At 40.9% G+C, this 21,219-nt stretch overlaps 1 long non-coding RNA gene across 2 annotated transcripts in view; it reads left to right on the forward strand.

Moving 5' to 3' along the window:
• LOC106998826 (uncharacterized) overlaps nucleotides 1–20,940 on the forward strand; it is a 38,136-nt gene extending 17,196 nt beyond the window's left edge. For both annotated transcript variants that reach the window (XR_003730394.2, XR_001445367.3), the window contains one exon: nucleotides 19,492–20,940. This is a non-coding gene — a long non-coding RNA (uncharacterized LOC106998826). The remainder of the gene's footprint in view (nucleotides 1–19,491) is intronic.
• The last annotated feature ends 279 nt before the right edge of the window (nucleotides 20,941–21,219 follow it).

Here is a 21,219-nt window from a genome sequence, read left to right on the forward strand (position 1 = left end):
CCAGTGGGTGCCACTTGGGAGGGAGGCTTCAGGGCTGTCTGTGGACTCACCTTTTTGGCCATCTTGACCTGAGGTTTGGATGATCTCAATAGTGAGGAAAAATTAAGAACTCAGAACAAATAAGAATATGAAATTTAAATTAAATAAATCCTTCATTGTAGTTCAGAACTTTAGTGTGCATTTTTGCTAGGGGAAGATCTTACTTTCCGTGGGAGAAAGGCCAAGGGTTTTTTGGTGGCTGGGGTCACCACACGAATGACCAATGTGATACAACTGCTGTAAGAATTAAAGATGCCTTTTAATTAGAAATGATTTCGGTAATAAGGAGGCAGTAGTCCCACTCTGCCCTGCTATAGTCAGACTACATTTAGGGTGTTGTTCACTGCTAGCTATCGCATTTCCATTTTGTGGGGAGAGCTGCTACACAGCTGGAGTGAACCTGGTTAGTGAAAGGCCTGGAAAGCGACTTAATCAAGGAACAGTTGGAGGACCTTGGGACATTGTAGTTAGAGAAGAGCAAGCTGGGAAAGTGGACTAGTGACCTGATATCTGGTTTCAAATATTTAAAGGAAGGTCAAGTAGAACAGGGAGCAAACTGCTGCATCACTCCGGTACCAAATATGGGGTAACAGGAGTGATTTAAGCAATGAGAGCTGTTAGATAATAGAATGATTTGCTCATTGTTGGATGAATTTAAGGAGAGGGAACAGGAAGGCTGTTTAGGAAAGTTGTGGACGCCATATATCCGGAGGGCTAAAAGCATGGGCTTGGGAGCCGAGCAGATTGATGCTTGAGCTCTGGCCTTGCTAGTGGCTGAGTGACCTTGGGCAATGCATTTAATATCTCCATGACTCAAGTTTCTCATCTATACAATGCAGAAAACAATAGCACCTTTCTCTTGAGGTGGTTGTGAGGATTTAAATGAAATAATTCACGAGAAATAACTTATATTACCTGGCATTGAGTTAATAGTCAATAAATGACAGGTATTGCCATGACCAGTCCTGATGTGAGGGAGGGCTAAAATAGACACTCTCCTTCCCAAATCTTATATTTCATATTTCTGATCAATGTAAGGATTAAAAGGGACAAATGTATCTAAGTCATAGCCCTAGAGAGCCTTTAATTGCTTTTTTTCCCTTTGTTCTAGTCAGTGCTCCTTTCAACTTCTTGAGGGGTGCATCTTGGGGAAGAAGTGTCAATCTTCTTTTTCTCAAATACATGTAATTAAAACTAACGTGGCAGTGTACTTGAGAAGGTGCACTCCATTCTGGGGACCCAGGGAGTGTGCTTTTGCTCATGTTCTTGAGAAATGGTAATCATACTATGCAGAAAACCAGAAAAGGATACGCCTAAATTAAAATCGTGTCAGAGATTTTTATGCCTACCAATTTGTTATTGTTTCTATGCCTTGTATTAATATGAGTTGAATAAGTATTTAAATAATGGTGCAATTAAAAAGAATTATATTCATCGTTAGAGAAAAAAAGGCAAATGCAACAGAGGAGGCGTAACCGCACAGTATGTTTTTATCCAACTTCCTGGTCGAATCCTGCCACAGTGTGCTGACAGCACACCCACGCCACATTTTTTGAGAGAAAAAACCATTTCCAGGAGCCTAGCTTTTCTTCATCCTTTCCCACAGCCACCTCCTGCCTCTGAAGTGCTTGAAGACACAGTAGGAAGGCACCAGAGGGCATTCTCAGACCATCTATTGTCAAGGAAATACAGCTGGGAAGTACAAAACAATTCTCCACTTTGGTCAGTTTTGGATGAAGTAGTGGTTTCTAACACACACTCAGAAACACTTGGAGTCTGAAAGCTGCCATGCTAAATAAACTGCCATTCAACCTTGGGGTATCAGCAGAGGCATTTGACTGAGTGACCCCAGTTCACAGGACAATCAAGGTTGTCCTCAGAAGCTGGGCAGGCAACATGGGCAAGGAGAGAAACCTGCCTGAAAATCCAGAGATGTGGGGATTTTGGTTCCAGCATTAACTGCTTTTGTGACCTTCAGTAAATTACTTTGTGCTTCAGATCTTAGTTTTCCCATCTGTAAAAGGAAGACACGAAAGAATACATGAAGATCATTTTGAAGTCTAACTCTTGGTGGTGGAATTCCTTTCTTTTTTTACTCTCCCTCCCTTCCTTCCTTCCTGATGAAACTAAAGGAGAAACTGGGATACAGTAATACTGTGTTTGGAGTAGGTCTGCTCTGACCTTCTAGTGCTGAAGAGACAGTCTCTGAGGATTGGCAATGCACACTGCTCATTGCGAGTTGAAAGTTGAGCAGCCAGGCTTTGAGTGGCTTTCAAGTTTATTCAGGCTTTTCTGACTTGGGCACGTTTACCTTCATAGTTGGAACAGCCATGGGATGTATACAATCTAGCATCTTGGAACATGGACTCTACACAAGAATTCTGGAGAAAAAATATGACATTTCTAGGGTTAAACAGAGATATTATGGAACATAGGTTAAAATTTTGCATGCATTTTTACTGTGAAAAAAGACTTTAAAAATGTGGGGTCTGTAGTTGGATGCTTTGGGTTGTACTTTTGTATCTCCTAAGATTAGAATTATCTCTTTGTATTATTTGGAGTGTATTGGAGGGAAGTTTTAGGAAAGCTTGCCCCTTGGGGTACGTTTTGAATGTTCTCAGGCTGGGTTCCCTTGAAGCAGTGCCTGAGGCAAGCATTCAGCTGCATGCAATTCCCTAAGGGCATGGCATATTCTTTAGGGGGAAAAACCTGCTAATAAGTGAGAGAAGCAGGAGAGGAAAGGGCAAAGAGCTGTACAATGATGTCCTCTCAAGGAATGTGATCTGATTCATTGTGTGCGTGTGGGTGGGTTCTGATGAATAATTCATACCACAGAATTGACCCACCTCGAGGCACGGGGGCTGGAATTTTGTACACCCATATCAGTTGGTCATCATTTACGGATATCCATGGGTGAAGCCTGAAAGGCGACAGTCTTCAGTCAGGAGGCAATTCCCCAGAGAAAGGAACAGTTACAAGCTGTACGTAGCCATGGTGTGCTGGAGTCAGCTCAACCACAGCTCACAAGTGCTGACTGCACAGCACTTCCCAAATGCCCGTTCTGTGACTTCACCCTGACAGCTTGCAATCGGCCATGATGGAAGCATTACATCATGAAAATCAACAAAAGCTACAAATCCCAGGCCTTACACTCCTGCAGGCAGCCAGATGTTAAAGGTTTATCAGCACGGCCCTGGCCAACCTTCTCTGCAGCGAGAGGCTGTTGTCCTAGCTGGTGAAGGGGATCGGAGGAGGGCACCAACAGCATCTACTACATTGGAGGTGCAAAGGATTTGCCCACAAATGATCTTCCCAACTAATTTGTAAGTTGGCAAAGCCATTCCTTTAGGGGTTGCCTTTCCTAGCCAGAAGAGGAGATGTATACACTATTGAGAATCATAGAACCAAGAATCCACCACACTCCAGTCTAAACGACTGATTATGTTTTATAAGTGCAAGAGAAGAGCAGAGAGGAGGTGAGGAAAGAGTGCATCATCTGAATTACCTGCAGTAAGGGGCAAAAAAAGGGCTCTGTTACATTGCCTAGGGACAGAATTTAAAATAGCTATGATGCTATAGTATTTTTTTGAAGATTTTTTTTCAGAATTTATTATTTAAAACACTGCACTTGACTGAGATGATTGATAGACTTTTTATTGTAAAATATTTATTAAGGAAAATTTCAAATATACATAAAAGTATATCTACAGCTAATGAAGAGTGTAATAAACCCTCACATACTCATCCCTCAGATTCAAAAATTATTAACATAGCCAATCTTGTTTCATTTATACCTCTACTCACTTCCTCGTGGGAGCATGAGAACTTTTGGAGACTTAGTTAATTGAATAAAAGTTGATTGTGGCTAGAAAAAAGCCAGAGGCTGGGTGTGGTAGCTTACGCCTGTAATCCCTGGACTTTGGGAGGCCAAGGCAGACAGATCGCTTGAGCCCAGGAGTTTGAGACCAGCCTGGGCAACATGGTGAAACCCTGTCTTTACTAAAAATGCAAAAATTGGCCAGACACGTTGGCTCACACCTGTAATCCCAGCACTTTGGGAGGCCAAGGCGGGTGGATCATGAGGTCAGAAGTTCAAGACCAGCCTGGCCAATATGGTGAAACTCCGTCTCTACTAAAAACATAAAAATTAGCTTGGCGTGTTGGCACGTATATGTAGTCCCAGCTGCTCAGGAGGCTGAGGCAGGAGGAATCACTTGAACCCGAGAGATGGAAGTTGCAGTGAGCTGAGATCGTGCCACTGAACTCCAGCCTGGGTGACAGAGTGATACTCCGTCTCAAAAAACCAAACCAAACCAAATGAAAACCAAAATCAAACAAACAAATAAAAATGCAAAAATTAGCTGGGTGTGGTGGCGTGTGCCTGTAGTCTTAGCTACTTGGGAGGCAGAGGTAGGATGAACATGCTTGAGCTCGAGAGATCGAGGCTGCAGTGAACCATGACTGTGCCACTGCACTCTGCCTGTGTGATAGAGCAAGGCTCTGTCTCTCTTTCTCTGTCTCTCTCTCTCTGTCTCTGTCTCTCCCTCTCACACACACACACACACACACACACACACCAAAAAAAAAAGAAAAAAAGAAAAAAAAAGGCAGATTTGGGGAATTTACCAAGGATTGTGGGAAAGGATTTGGCAGATGGAAGACACAGCAGCTAATGGACCACTTTCCCTAACCTATTAGGATTTACTAGGAATCATTAGAAGACACATGAAATGCATTACATGAGACCCGTATTCTGATTAACCTCACAATTTTTATCTCCAGCTCTTCCTAAAATGAAGAACCAGTGATGAAAAGAAGGGTTACAAAGTTCCTATAAAAGGAACTCAATACTTCTTCACTCCCTGAATACTTCTTTTTCTCCTGGGCTTTCTCTTTCTCTTAAAGTAGACAAGAGAAAAGTGTCAAGACAATTTCTGAGTACAAATTCTAAATGATATTCCATCCTAAAGCAAGGCATGTTGCCACCATAACAAGATAAGGATCTTAATTCTTATTTGATGGGCAAAGAAATGTTATTAGAAAACAGAAGCAAGCTTGGACGTTCTTGTGATAGGTTTACTGGACTTACAGTGATGGATTATGGCCTATATACAATATTCATTTTTTTTTTCTCTTTCCTTTCACGTCTTTGTTGATTTGAGATAAGAGATGGCTTCTGACATTTTTCTAAGAAAACAGGTTTCCTTCTCTGCTTTCTGACCATTCTACTTTCCCTCTTACTGGTTGCAGTTCCAAAGATAACACACATGTGAGTGCTTGACAATCTGGAGTTGAAAGAAGTTGTTATGGGCCTCAGGAAGCACATGTTTGAATAATTAATTAATTTGTTTGAATTAATAAACTAGAGAAAGCTTGGTTCAGTCGTAATATATTTATCACTAGAACCTTCTACCAAGGATAGTTGGAAGTAGACAAATGACTTGAAAAATTAGACCACTGGGAGCTTCAGAAAACCAGTGCTGAGGGAAGAGTAGATACAACAGCAGAGAAGCAGCTCTGTCTAGATTATTGTCTAGCTAGTTTCTTTTTTTCTTTCTTTTGTTTTTTAGACAGAGTCTCACTCTGTCACCAGGCTGGAGTGCAGTGGCACGATCTCAGCTCACTGCAACCTCCACCTCCCAGGTTCAAGCGATTCTCCTGCCTCAGCCTCCTAAGTGCGCGTGCCACCAAGCCCAGCTAATTTTTTTGTATTTTTAGTAGAGACGGGGTTTCGCCATGCTGACCGGGATGGTCTCAGTCTCTTGACCTCATGATCTGCCCACCTCGGCCTCCCAAAGTGCTGGGATTACAGGCGTGAGCCACCGCACCCAGCCTTGTCTAGCTAGTTTCTAATAAAGTGGCTGAAGCTACTTTATTGGAACTGCCCAAGAAAGAGCCTTGTCCTTTGTTCATGTGGGGAACCTCAGAAAGAAGCTCCCGAAGCTATAGACAAGTGCATGAGCTGTTTATTGACAGAGAGTTTTCACTTGCCAGTTGCATGGAAGAGGTTGTTGACAGGTTGTGGATAAAAGGCAGAAAATAAAAGAAAGCATTCTTTCCTGAGGGATAATTATGAGTGAAGATTGGAAAAGGCTGTGCAAGCATCGATTTCTACAACTCATCTCTTCTAGCTAGTAAATCTTGAAGATGAATTTAAGTTTAAAACTGACCATAAGCTGGCTGAATTTCTGTTGAGGTTTTTCCACAGTTATTGGGAATCAGACTTAATTCTTTCAGTGGGTTTCTTGGCCTCTTTATTGGAACCCACTTTTCATTGTTTCTTTTTCACTGAAATGTCATGATGTGAAAGTAAAAGCGACTTGCAATCAAGGTACATGAATATTTCTGACTCTTATAAAACAAAAAATAGAATAGTATTGAACATGTGCATGTATGTGTGTATATTAGCAGAAGCTGAATTTTATTTTTTAAAATAGACTTTTTTTAAAAGACTTTTTTAGAGCAGTTTTTGGTTCATAGCAAACTTGAGAGATATCCTATACCCTGCCCCACACATGCATAGCTTCTGTCATTATTAACATCCCCCATCAGAGTGATACATTTCTTATAATTGATGGACCTACATTGATACACCATAACCACCCAAAGTCCATGTTTAGACTAAGGTTCACTTTGGGTGTTGTACAATCTATGAGTTTTGACAACTGTACAATGATATGTATGTGTAGTATCATATGGAATAGTTTCAGGATTTCATTTAAAAAACCTTAATTCTTATATAACTTTTATTCTCTCAGGCTGCCCCTAACTTGTCCCCAGAGCAAGCATGGTAACTGCATGTTACAACATGCATGTAAGTTCATGTTATAAAAAGTGCAATTAGATCATGAACTTTTGTAAGAGAATACACTTGGTGAAGTCGAGGGGAAAGAATTTTTTAAATGCAAAGTTGTTACCCAAAGCAACAAAAACCACTGGCAGAATGAAAATGTTAGTGTTCACTTAGCCCAAGTGGAGGGCTCCTTAAATTCAGGATCATTGTTGGGCATTGATTCTGAGTAGAAGGCAACAGACAATGGGTCTTCACTCTTTTATAAGAACCTCCTTTGAGCTCCTTCGGTACTTCTGTGACCCAAGTTCTTTCAAAAGGAGAAAACATAATCACCTGGGAATAAGTTCCTATCACCCTGATTCATATTAGCTTGTCTTTCAGGTAGAACAAGCACCAATATCTTTACTTTTCCCCAGTGGTATAATAAATGGGATAATCTCAGGTAGCCTCCATGACCAAATCCTAAATCTTCTTTGACAGTAGATATGTGGCAATGGCTTTAATCACCCTAAAATGTTAACTGTGCAATGAGTTTATGATCTAAAGGCTGAGTGAAAGGAACCCAGATTTCTAATTATGCACCTAATTTGTTTCAACAGGGATAAAGGGGAAATAGAGGATTAAGATGAAATGAAAGATAGAAAAATGTAGATTAGGGAAGTGTTGGGGTATTAATTTCAAAAAGCATATGGTTAAATACATGTGAAGTGCTACTGAATGTATATATCAGTTCTTTTGTCCATTGACAAGTGTATCAGTGGGATCCCCACATGGCACAGGGCAGCCTGTGAAGGAAGAGCCTTGGCTCTGAGGATCACAGAAGCAGGCAGAAGCACACCTGGAACTAGAGCAGATGCATCCAGTGCCTACCCCGTGGGGTTGCTGAGAGGACTAAAGGAGACAATATTGTGTGAGAAAAGTACTTTGTGAGCTACAAAGCTCTAGCTACATTCTAATTATTATTTTAATATAAGAATTGATACTTATTCCTAAAGATCTTGTGATAAGACTCACATGAATGAAGCAAACTACATATAATTAAATTTTAAATTGAATTATATAGATGGATGATTTCTTTCTTTTTTTTTTTTTTTTTTGAGACGGAGTCTTGCTCTGTCACCCAGGCTAGAGTGCAGTGGTGTGAACTCAGCTCACTGCAAGATCTGCCTCCCGGGTTCATGCCATTCTCCTGCCTCAGCCTCCCGAGTAGCTGGGACTACAGGTGCCCGCCACCACACCCGGCTAATTTTTTGTATTTTTAGTAGAGACAGGGTTTCACCATGTTAGCTAGGATGGTCTCCATCTCCTGACCTCGTGATCCACCTGCCTTGGCCTCCCAGAGTGCTGGGATTACAGGCCTGAGCCACCATGTCCATCCTAGATGGACGATTTCTACAGGAGATTAGGGATGAGAAAAATCCAGGTAAGCTGGAGTGCTTTGCAAATGCTCAATGGAAGAGAAGGGATTTGAGCTTGTCTTTGAAATGTGAATGGAATAAACCAGGAGAATAAACCAGTGGGGTAAAGTGTTTCAGGCAGGGAGAACTTGAAGACAATCTAGGTAGAAATGGGGAAGGTGTGTTTTGGGACCTGTGAAGAAACAGGATTCATTCATTCATTCATTCATTCATTCATCCATCCAAGAATCCTTTATAGGCGCCAACTCAGTGTCAAGTGCTGGAGACACAAAGGCAAAAAACCAAGGTCTGTGCCCTCAGGGAGCTCAAGTCTGGTGCACACATGTTGAAAGTGCTGAACAGGACAGCCCGGGTGGGGTGCAGATCTCCAGGAAAGCTATTCAGTGAGGACAAGTGGACTTGTACTGTGTAATTATGGTTAAGGAACATGAGAGGAAACTTGTAGAGCCTGAAAAAACACCAAAGTGAAAATTAAGATTTAATTTTTACACTGTTATTAACATAAAATTAGGCACATTCATATTGTAATAAGTTTATTTGAACAGATAGCAATTCATGAATTGGGTAGCACTGGACTGTAAGCAGTTCAGGGTTCTCCTGAAGGTGTGAAAAGATAAACTTTTATAATGTGTTTTTGAAAACAAAACAAATAAAAGATGTCATTGGTTAAAGTGGAAAGTCTCTAGCTAGAGGTGAGTTGGCGGTTTCTGATTAGTTAAGCCTAAGTTTTGTTTGACTGTTTGCAGTGAGTTAAGTTTCTGTTTGCTTATATAACCCAATGTGCTGGAGCCATCTCAGCCTAATGGCTTCCCAATTAATTGTTTTAACATAGTCCAACTCCTGACTATCAGTGGGCCCTTGGATTTGTTGCCTAACTTTTCCCGTCGTTGGTTTCTTTAAATGAGGGAGTCAGGGTAGATGGTATGAATAGTCTGTGTCTTTCCTTGGTGTATTGCTAATGTGAGGATTTGGGGTGCCCAGTATCAAGGGAAAAGGCGAAGGGTAAAGAATTAAGAGTATAAAGAAAGAAGTGCAGAGAATTGAGAAAAGCTTAGAAAACAGAAGAATGAGGAGAGCAAGGATCAGTGGGTAAAAGCCACAAAAAGATGATTCCAAAAAGAATAGGGAACACACTCAAATTAGACGACAAAGATGGGGGATAAAGTGGGTCCCGTCAATAGTGGGTGGCAGCTGCCATGGAACGGAGGCTTGAATGCCTCTCTTCTACTTGATAACTGAATGATGTCGGGCAACTCACAGCCTCACCTGGTTGGTGTAAAGGTTTCCGAAGATAATACACCAAGAAGCACCTGGCACATAGTAGGACTCAGCAAATACTCAAATACATTTCACCTAGGAAGATGTGATATATTTTAACTGTAAATACAAATAATTAATGAGGGTAAAACTAATTAGTGTATGAGTTTAATATAAGGGACTGTAAATAAAGCAGAGCAAACGGAAGACTGGGTGGGGTAGTTGTGTGTGCTAAAAGGCCAATGTTTCAAGATACTAAGGGTTATTTATTGTTTTTCTTCATTCTCCAAGGCAGTGATATTTACTGATGAGGTAAAGCTACTAAGCATCTATTTGATTTTCCTGCCAGTAGCACCCTGACATTGCCCACCTGCTATTTCCCCCTCTGAGGTCACTTAATTAAGGAGTATTTTTTATGTGACACCTCATTAGGTCCTCTAGGATGCCATGTGTGGGAAGCCATTCTGCAAGAGCTCTCATATACCCCACACGTGCTAGGGCTGCCTGGAAGAAACACTCCTAACCCAACAAGACCCTGCATTTAGCAGCCCTTTGAAGGCGAGGTCTGTGTGGCCACAGGCCTGGCTCTTGGTCCAAATAGCAGCTGCCGTGGTTGTCCTTTGGGTTGAGACCTGACAGTCATGAAGAGGTGTGGGTTTGAGGGACAGCAGATCATAAAGCACTGTAGCCACAGCAATGGTTTGGTAATTTACGTCTGTGTGACTGAGCCAAGGGGCTGACAAAGGAAGAGATACTGTATTCTAGCATTTTATATAAGAGGGAACTAGAGATCTATAGATGTTACTACTTGTGGGCTGTGAAAAGCAGGGCTTTTTTTTTTTTTTTTTTTTAATTTGAATTTTAATTGGATTGTTTTAGCTGAAACTGGAAGTCAGGAATTGAATCAACATCTCCAAACCTAGTTTAAGTAATACAAGAACCTATTCAACCTGGCTCTGTCTGGGAGGCTTGGACTTGAATTTTTTTTTTTTTATTAACAACTTTATTCTCTGCTATTTGCCAAGCTTTGGTTCAGGCATTTTGCTGAGTTGAGAACTATGGAAATTTGTTGTAATTGGAGGGGAAAGAATCACATGTGGTTTCTTCCAAACCTTTTTCCAATTCTTTTTTTTTTTTGTTCCGAATTCCATGGGAAAATTACTCAGAACGGTTATTTTCTCCTTTAATGATGCAACAATGCTTGGTTTGATTTGCCTGTTTTTATTTTCTAGCTGCATTATAATTACATTTTCCCATATGACTTATTTTTTTCTTCCAAATTAGTAGATATAAAATTCTGATGGTTCTTTAGGGAGCTAATCTTTTTTCCTTTGTGTGGGAATAGATGATGCTGGACAGTCAGGCCCCTGCCTGCCTGCTTAGTGGCAATCCATCACCCCAGGCCTTTTAATTAGCAGTTGCAGGTGAATCACTAATTGGACCCATATTTGCATACATAAGCCAGAGATTTGCAGGTTTACAGTTATAAATCTTAGTCACACAGGCAGGGCAGAAATGTTAGCATTCATTCCTCATCCCTTATAATTGCCTCATCAGCTCTTTACAGTGGATTTTCCTATCTTGGTATTTGTAAGTTGGTGAAAAATGACTTGCTTTATTAATTTGTTAGAAAAAAGAGGTGTTTTCTGAAGAAGAAAGGAGTAAGAAAAAACAAAGAAAAAGCATTTAAACAGGGCTCCTTTAGGCAGCAGCAGGGAGACATGGTACTTGAAAAATAACAGCTGGTTTAATTTTTTTATTGCTTTGAGGTGTGTGTGTGTGTGTGTGTGTGTGTGTGTGTGTGTGTGTGTGTGTGTGACATTAGCATGGTGAGCAGTAGCAAAGAGAAGGCTCTTAAGGAGTTTATACTTTTCTGAGGCAGTGAAGGCTTCCTTACCTTGAGCCTACATTGACTCTGACCTTCAGGAGCCTGAGGAAAATCCAGGCTTAATGTTGGTTTTAATCAAAGCACCAGTCTATTTTCAGAACTCATCTTAATGGAGTGGTCCTGGCACATGATCAGAGACGATGCTGTGGGCCTTCAGGTGGCTACTTTGCTGAGCAAGGTTTATGATCCTCAATCTGTCTAGAGGCAGGGAAGCTCCCAGCTTCTGGTAGTTTCTAAGAACATCCCAACTGGTCATTCAGTTAAGGACATTTCAACCATAAATACTTTTTGCCAAGGAACTGCATGTGTCAAGGGCTAGACTTCTCATGATACAAAACCTACATTAATACCAAGTCCTCAGTCTGCCACACGGCAGGATGGAAGCGCAAAGGCAACTGGTGTGACGAATGTATTGGCTTAATTAAAGAGAAGGCTCTAAGTTATGTATTTAGCTTCCTACAAGAGAGAATATCACTATTATTTTTAAGGCCATGATCATGGGCCACAGGGTTCTTGGATCAATCCAGGGTGGAGAACTATCAAGTAGGTATGGGCAGTCATTACAGGCCTGTCTGGCTTAAGTTCCCCTCAGCATACTTTCTTATACCAGGCCCCAAAAGCCCACTCTTCCTTGCACATAAGTCAGCTAAAGTGGCTTATATTTTTATTTGAGATGATTATAGTTCTCCAATTGGACCTTGGGTGACACTGCCTCTGCTTCTCTCCTTGCTGACTTCAGGGCTCACTGATGGCTGCACTGATTTTATTTCTCAGTCTTAGAGACTGCCTCCTTTGATATGGCATGATGTCACTTTTCTCATCATTATGTAGGTAATAATGTTTTCCTTCTCCCAGTCAAGTTGATTTTGCACTGCATATTCCAATTTATCTCTCCTCTCCCTTCCTAAAGAAGTGGAGTTCTTGCTTGCTGGGGATGGAGACAGGGGAAGCAGAGGGAAAGGAGAAAATTTGCATTGTGTATCAGCTTTTGTTGCAATATACCGTGTAACAAACACCACTAGATCTCAGCATCTTACATAGCCAGACATTGATTTTTCATTCATAGGTTTGTGGTCAGCTTTGGTGACTTCATTTCAGGCTCTGGGTCAAGTTCATGTCTATTCTATGTGTCTACTTGGAACTTTTTCTTCTTATGGCAGAGAGCAGATAGAAGTGCGCACAGGAGACCAAGTCAAACTATACAAGCACATTTAAAGTGTCTGCTTGGTTGTGGGATACATTACATCTGTTCTCATTCTTCTGGTCAAAGCAAGTCACATGATCAAGGCCAATATTAATGGGATAGGGAAGTATATTCTTCCCACAGAGGAATGGTCAGAAAGGAGTGAGTGTATCAATAATACCACCTACTCTTTATGGCTGTGTTTCAATAGAGAGATTTGAAAAATTTAGCTATTATCAGTCTCTGGGAGTAGTTCTGGGCCCTAAAGAATTGGGAAAGAAAAAATAAGGTTTATAATTTGTTGTTGCTATTATAAATGGGGTCATATTAGCCTGTTTTCATGCTGCTGATAAAGACATACCTGAGACTGGGCAATTTACAAAAAGAAAGAGGTTTATTGAACTTACTGTTCCATGTGGCTAGGGAGACCTCACAATCATTGTGGAAGGTGAAAGGCACGTCTCACATGGTGGCAGACAAGAAAAGAGAGTTTGTGCAGGGAAATTCCCCTTTCTAAAACCATTAGATCTTGTGAGACTTATTCGTTATCATGAGAACAGCACAGGAAAGACCTGCTGTCATGATTCAATTACCTCCCACTGGGTCCCTCCTATAACACGTGGGAAGTCAAGATGACATTCGGCTGGGGTCACAGCCAAACCATATCATTCCACTCCTGGCACCTCCCAAATCTCGTGTTCTCACATTTCAAAACCCAATCATGCCTTCCCAACAGTCCCCCAAAGTCTTAACTCATCTCAGCATTAACTCAGAAGTTCACAGTCTGAAGTCTCATCTGAGACAAGGCAAGTCCCTTCCACGTATGAGCCAGTAAAATCAAAATCAAGTTAGTTTCTTCTGAGATACAATGGGGGTATAGGCATTGGGTAAATACAGCTGTTCCAAATGGGAGAAATTGGCCAGAACAAAGGGGCTAGAGGCCCCATGCAAGTCTGAAATCCAGAAGAGCAAAATGATCTCCTTTGACTCCAGGTCTCACATCCAGGTCACACTGATGCAAGAGATGGGTTCCCATGGTCTTGGACAGCTCTGCCTGTGCTTTTGTAAGGTACAGCCTCCCTCCTGACTGCTTTCATGGGCTGGTGTTGAGTGTCTGCGGCTTTCCCAGGCACATGGTGTAACCTGTTGGTAGATCTACCATTCTGGGGTCTGGAGGATGGTGGCCCTCTTCTCACAGCTCCACTAGGCAGTGCTCCAGTGGGGAATCAGTGTGGGGGCTCCGACCCCACATTTCCCTTCCACACTGCCCTAGCAGAGGTTCTCCATGAAGGCCCTGCCTCTACAGCAAACTTCTGCCTGAGCATCCAGGCATTTCCATACATCTTCTGAAATCTAGGTGGAGGTTCCCAAATCCCAATTCTTGACTTCTGCACACTGGCAGGCTCAACACCACATGGAAGCTGCCAAGGCTTGAGGCTGGCACCCTCTGAAGCCATGGCCCAAGCGCTACATTGACCACTTTCAGCCATGCCTGGAGTGGCTGCGACACAGGGCATCAAGTCCCTAGGCTGCACACAGCACAGGGACCCTGGGCCCAGCTCACGAAACCACTTTTTCCTCGTAGGCCTCCAGGCCTGTGATAGGAGAGGCTGACATAAAGACCTCTGACATGACTTGGAGACGTTTTCCCCATTTTCTTGGGGATTAACTTTTGGCTTCTCGTTACTTATGCAAATTTCTGTAGCTGGCTTGAATTTATCCTCAGAAAATGGGATTTTCTTTTCTATTGCATTGTCAGGCTGCAAATTTTCCAAGCTTTTATGCTCTACTTCCCTTATAAAACCGAATGCCTCTAACATACTCAAGTCACCTCTTGAATGCTTTGATGCTTAGAAATTTCTTCTGCCAGATACCCTAAATCATCTCTCTCAAGTTCAAACTTCCACAGATTTCTAGGACAGGGGCAAAATGCTGCTAGTCTCTTTGTTAAAACATAACAAGCATCACCTTTGCTTCAGTTCCTAACAATTTCCTCATGTCTATCTGAGACCACCTCAGCCTGGATTTCATTGTCCGTATCATTATCAGCATTTTGGTCAAAGCCATTCAGCAAGTCTCTAAGGAGTTCCAAACTTTCCCACGTTTTCCTATCTTCTCCTGAGCCCTCCAAACTGTTGTAACTGCTACCTGCTACCCAGTTCCAAAATTGCTTCCACATTTTTGGGTATCTTTTTAGCAGTGCCCCACTCTACTGGTACCAATTTACTTTATTAGTCTGTTTTCATGCTGCTGATAAAGACATACTTGAGTCTGGGTAATTTACAAAAAGATAGAGGTTTATTGGACTTACAGTTTCACATGGCTGGGGAGACTTCACAATCATGGTGGAAGGTGAAAGGCATGTCTCACGTGGCGGCAGACAAAAAAAGAGAGTTTTTGCAGGGAAATTCCCCTTTTCAAAACTACCAAATCTTGTGAGACTTATTCACTATCATGAGAACAGCACAGGAAAGACCTGCCCCTGTGATTAAATTACCTCCCACTAGGTCCCTCCCATCACACAGGAATTCAAGATGAGATTTGGATGGGGACCCAGCCAAACCATATCAGGGGTCTTTCAGAAATGCAAGTAAATTATTTGAGTGACTTTTAAAGTTATTTTTGGTTTCTGGACTTTCTTTTCCTGAATGTAATATTACTCTAAAATTGGACTACGTAGATCCCTTGGCTTTTATTGGTTATACACATACTGATTAAAATTTGGTGCCAGACCTGTGAAGAGTTTGAAGTAAATTATTACTGCTACTCATTTGTTTGCAAATGTTCTCACTCATCTGGTAAGCCTACGTTGTTTGCTATCGTGCCTATTTACTCCTTGGAAAAGGGTGTGTGATCTTTATTGGCATATCAGTTTGGATGTCTCTGTGGAGTTCTGCACAGCAGACCATTGGCAAGGTTCTGGTTTATCATAAGCTTTATTTATCACACAAGAAATGCACAACTCTATGGACATATTGGATATATGTGCTATCCAAGGTTCTTTTAAAATCAATGCTACTTGACAGTTTTTCCCAAAAATGATTAACCAACTTGAATCAAGAATTTCCCAATTACATTTAATTTCAAATATTCAAAATATCAAAATATTACCTTTCTGTATATTTTTCAATTTGAAATTACCTTGTATTGAAGAACTGGTTAACACTGCCTACAAATGAATTTCTGCTACACTAAGTGTGAATAACAGCTGACTCTGAATTGGGCTAATTGTGAACTAATTCAAATTGCTATTTCACTGTGGGGGTTGAGGGCAGGTGAAACTTGTCTTTTCCTCCTCAGCAAATTCTTTTTATAAGAACAGTGATACTTTGGACATGATGTTTACTTCCCATGAAGAACCCACATTACTTGATACGTAGATTTGTTTTTTCCATCAAACAGTCTGTGTTTCAAATTAAAACAGCTTCTTTATTCTTTTATAGTTATTTAGTAAAATGATGAAGTGTAAATAAATTTTTGTGAGTCATTTAGATCTAATAGTCAAAATAGTAGGTTTTGGACTCATGAAAACCTGGGTTCCTTCCCAAATCTACTCCTTTGATATGACATTCTTGGTAAATTTACTTCATGTCTCTGTGCTCAGTTTCTTCCTCTGCAAAATGTGGTTAATCATAGTAACTAATGTTAGGTGTGGTGGCTTACACCTGTAATCCCAGCTTTTTGGGTGGCCTAGGCAGGAGGATCGCTTTAGCCCAGGAATTAAAGACCAGCTGGGCAACCTAGTGAGACCTCATCTCTACAAAAATTTTAAAAAACTTAGCTGGGCATGGCAGTGTGTGCCTGTAGTCCTAGTTGCTCCAGAGGCTGAGGAGTGGGTATTGTTTGAGCCCAGGATTTCAAGGCTGTAGTGAGCTATGATTGCACCACTGCACTTTAGACTGGGCCACAGAGTGAAATTTAAAAAAAAAAAATTATCCAGCAAGGTTTGTTGTGTGGACTAAGTGAGGTTATTGCAAATTACTTAGCATAATGTTTTGCTCATAGTAAATAATAAATATTAGCTATTAATATTATTTGTAACAGTGTTATTAGTGTAATGGATAACGCATGGATATGTGAACCTTAGAGACAAACATATAAATCATTTAGGGGTAAAACTGGCCTGGAGTTTCAAATATGCCTTTCTTTTTGTAAGAAAAAGAAGAATTTTTTTTGAAAAATCAACACTGAGAAATGCCAGTTGTAATTCGTTAACTGACCATTCTATGTCAAATAATTTTTTTGGTAGTACAAAATTTTAACTTTTTAAATCTTTGCTGAAGTTATCTGGAAACTCTATCTGGGGACTTTTGAAGATATGGGAATTGCAAAAACTCTTTGTGCTTATTCATGTCTTATCTGTTTACTTTTATTCTGCACTCATTCCTATCATTGAAATCAGTGGTTCTCAGCCCTGAAAGTCTTTTATTTTAATGTTTTTATTTTATTGTAAATTGACAATTTATAATTGAATATGGATGTACTGTAGAATCACCTGAGAAGCTTTTGAAAATTCTGATGCCTGAGCCCCATTTCTGAATATTCTCATTTATTTGATTTTATGTTGTTGAGAATCTCTGGACTAGATCTCATTTTTGGAGTCTCTCAACCACTTTCTTCTCTCTTCTCTTCACTATATGATCAAAGTATCGCCTTCTCTACAAAGCCATCCTTTTCAGCTAGGAGGACCAAGGTTACATTGCAATTCCAACTCCCAAATCTCAGTGGATGTAAAGGAACAAATAGCAATGCATGTCCATCCCACAGGATTGGAGGGGTTCTACTCCCTGACACCTTCACTCCATATGTCACTGTCACATTTGCTTAAGGTATTTGGGTCAGAATTGGCCACTGGCCACACCTAACTTCAAGGAGAGTGAATATGCCAGTGTCTCATGTTCCCAGAAGGACAAACCAAAACGTCTGTGAGCTACCACATGTGATGACACCGTGTCACACTTTGCTCCCCTCTTTTGAATTCCTGCTGCACTCATCTGTACCGTATCAAGATCGGTCACTTCATTGTATGCTATTTTGAATTTTAGATCTATTTTGAATTGTCCAAGGACAAGACCTTGGAAATCATGTGGTCTAACTTCCTAGCTGACTTTGGTCCTTAAAACGAAGAAGGATTCCAGTTTGTTTATTTTTAAACAAAATCATTAAAACAACAAATGTTGTCAACTCATTTTTTTTTTTTTTTCCTCAGTGAAAGACAAAACAAACTCATAGTTGGAATGGAGAGCTACTGGGAGGAAATGCATTTCTGCCTCTAGCTGCTTCAGAGTGCATTCCTTATTTAGATGGGGCCTTATGTGTCATAGCACATTTCTGAAATGGTTACCTGTTTCTATTTGGTCTTGTGCCTACTTGTACTTTAGTGACATTAATGGCTATGAAGGAAGTAAGACTTTTGGAGAAAATGATATTCTAGTCATTCCAAAGTTTTATTGAATACATTTTTTTTTTTTTTGCCATGAAATAGCCTTAGGAGATCTGCTGGCTAATAAACCAGACTTGATAATCACATCATGTGTATGGCAGAAATTATGCTTATTCCCCAGTGAAATAAGATTTCTCAGGTCTCAGTGGAGGCAGATGAATTTATCATTCTGAAACAGCAGGGTGGGTCATAGCCTGGGTGGCAAGCTTTGTAAATATTAATGGAGATTCCAAATTCCACTGTGTCTGCAGTAATTTAGAAGCAGTGTTAGCAGCGGAGGGTCAAGGGCGAAAAAATGACAACAAAAAAATTATGTGGGTGGGATTTGGATCTCTTTACTGTAAGAAAAATTCTTCTTTTTTGGAAAATTCTTTTTGTCTCTTCAGTGTCTGTGGCCATCTGAGAATGTCTACATGATGCCAGACCATACTTTACTCTGAATATCCACCGATAAGGTTATTTGACCTCTTTCTCTCTAATTTCACAGTGTCAGTCTTTGAGCTGAATAATTTCAAACAGATTTGACTCCCAAGAGACCTTTTTCTTTGTGGAGCAAACCATGAAGAAACACTTGAATAGTGGGTGAAATGACGAATACTCTAAACCTCACAAACTATTAGGAATCAATTTCCCAAACATCATACCTAATTATTCTCCCTCCCCCATTTCAATTCAGGAATCTCAAGGTTAAGGAAAAGCAGCTGAAAAAACAGTATTCTTGGTTGGGTTCATGTAATGCCCATTTTTCGTTTTTTATAACTGTAGGATAGAAAGGAGAGAAACTTCTAAAATCTGCCTCTTTAATTGCCAAAAAAGAACACTCAGAGAAAGAAAAGTTTGTGCTATTATGCAGAGATGATAGTGTTGGCGGGAATCGTAGAAACTCCTCTTGTTTAGTGGTTCTCAAAATGTGGTCCTCAAGGGGACACCAGGGGTTTTCTGAGTTGGGAGGGACAGAAGAAGGAAGGGCAGGTGATTCAGCTAATGTGGTGGCCCCATGGCCAGGAGGGAGAAGTGGATTCCACAGAGGCTTCAGTAGAAGGCAGAGAACTTGCAGGTGATGCGAAGATGTGTTTGTGAATAATCACACCGGGTATGTCAGTGCTGTCCTAGTATTTGTGCCTGTGGAGGTGCAGAGGCAGCAGATGACGGTGAATGGAGGGCACTTGGAATCAGAAGGCAGGAATAGGTAGTTTCAGTGCTCAGTGGGGTGGGTCATCTCTGGACCTTTTCATCAGGTCCAAGATGTATAGAACAAATAGTTTAAGAATTATGCATCAGTTTAGGCCTTGTTCTGCATGTAAAGTTATTCAAGACAGTCATCTGAGATAATCTGAAGACCAAGAATAGGTTCCACATCCACACTTTGTAGCAAGTTTAATGGTTGAGCCCCTTTAGAGTCAAAATTCGTGTATGTCATATCTATCATGTAATTCCTGCTGAAGTCTAAGACTCCATTTCTTTTGTTAGGTACATTGAAGATGGAGAACAACTGATGTCAAGACACGTTTTGGTTGGAAGGGATAGAAGTCCAACTCCAACGGGCTTGCCAGGGATGGAACCTGCTGGCAAACATAACCAAACTGTGGGAAGGGCAGGGTATGGTTAACCTCAGGTTTCTGGAAGCAGAGTGTACAGTGCTGTGCCGTCCCTCTTCTCTCTGCTTCTCTCTGTGTATTGGCCCTATCCTCTCAGCGGGGCCCATGAGCAGCAAACAGCAGCCACAGGAAGCTCCAGTGTCAGTGCCTCCCCCCGCTTTCCAGAGAAGCAGCAGCCCCTTCATTAGCTCCGTATCAAAGACATCGACGGGCAGGACTTTGTGTGACCCAGTTTGGGTCACATGTCTTTATTTGGGAGGAAATGGATACAATGATGGCAGCCCTCATGGAACCTCATGTGTAGAAGGCCAAATTTCCTCTCTCTAAAAGTGAAATGTCACTGTCCATTCAACTGATGAAAATCTTCCTTTTCAACAGGAAAACTACCATGATGTTATCTGTTGGGTTTCAGCTTCTTACAGCAGTCATCTTAAGAATTAAACTGGTATGGATAATCTGATTATAAACTCCTTGAGGGCAGGGACCATATTATATAATACTTCTGTGTCCTCTGCTATTTCTTAGCAGAATTTTGAAAATGTGCCAAGTGTTGACGTGGTTTGATCACTTGTGAGAATGGAGGAACCCATAATGTTAATAATTAATGATGGTTGTTGGAGTTACTTACCCAAAACCTTATGAACTTAGCCTTCCCTAGCAGATTTAGTTTCATAATTTGTTCAGTATAAGCAAACACTAAAAAGGGATAGGGGAAAGTTATGAGTTGAGTAGTTGGGGAAAAGGTCGTTTTCAGTTTTATTTATGTCTTAGGGCTTGACATTTTTTGTTTGCCTTGGAGGGGGTGCTTTTAAAAATTCCTTTTTTGAAAACAATAAAATCTTAGATTTTGGATAACAGATATTTCTGCACTATATACCTCACTTAAGATTTTCCAGGTAACATTTAAAAGTGCCTTTTATAGTTTTTCATACCATATTGTAGGGAAGGCCAGGGTCATTTTTAAAACTTAACTATGCTCAATACCTCCTCAGCACTATAGAGTAAGGTCGAATGTTGGTTAAAGCAAAGCTGTCTGGAATCACCCTGTCAAAAGTACTGATTTATAATCTTGCTACTCACATTTCTTACTGTGGTGCCCTCCCTCTTGTTGGCGCCTACATCTTTGAAGTACAGGGGGAACGAACTAATATGGTAGCTCCAATATGCAACTAATCCTGCCAATGATGTCTCCCCTGGAAGTGTTTGAGAAAAGAATTTCTTTTCCCAGTACGGATTTATGTAAACATTTGTTCCATTCACGAGTAGCACATTAATGCCTAATTCTGGAAAAAATACAAAGAAAAAACCTTTTCTGCCTGTCTAGACAGAGTCTTGTTAGTGTATGTCTGATCATATGGGTACTCATGCCGGTAATATTAATTGGTGGGAAATGAGCCAAGGAAAGACAACCCTATCTACCAATTAAATTGACTGAGCTTACAGGGTGGTTTATAAAGTCAACATGCTGGGCAAGGCTTACATCTGACCAGGGAAATTGTTGTTTTCTGATCCCCAGTTGGCCGTCAGCCACCTCAAACACGAGACAGATGTTGGCTTTACTAGGGTCAGGGTTATCACAGGGTGGGATGAATAGTCTTTG

The sequence above is a fragment of the Macaca mulatta genome, chromosome 6 (assembly GCF_049350105.2).
Source record: "Macaca mulatta isolate MMU2019108-1 chromosome 6, T2T-MMU8v2.0, whole genome shotgun sequence".
In the NCBI taxonomy this organism is placed as follows: domain Eukaryota; kingdom Metazoa; phylum Chordata; class Mammalia; order Primates; family Cercopithecidae; genus Macaca; species Macaca mulatta.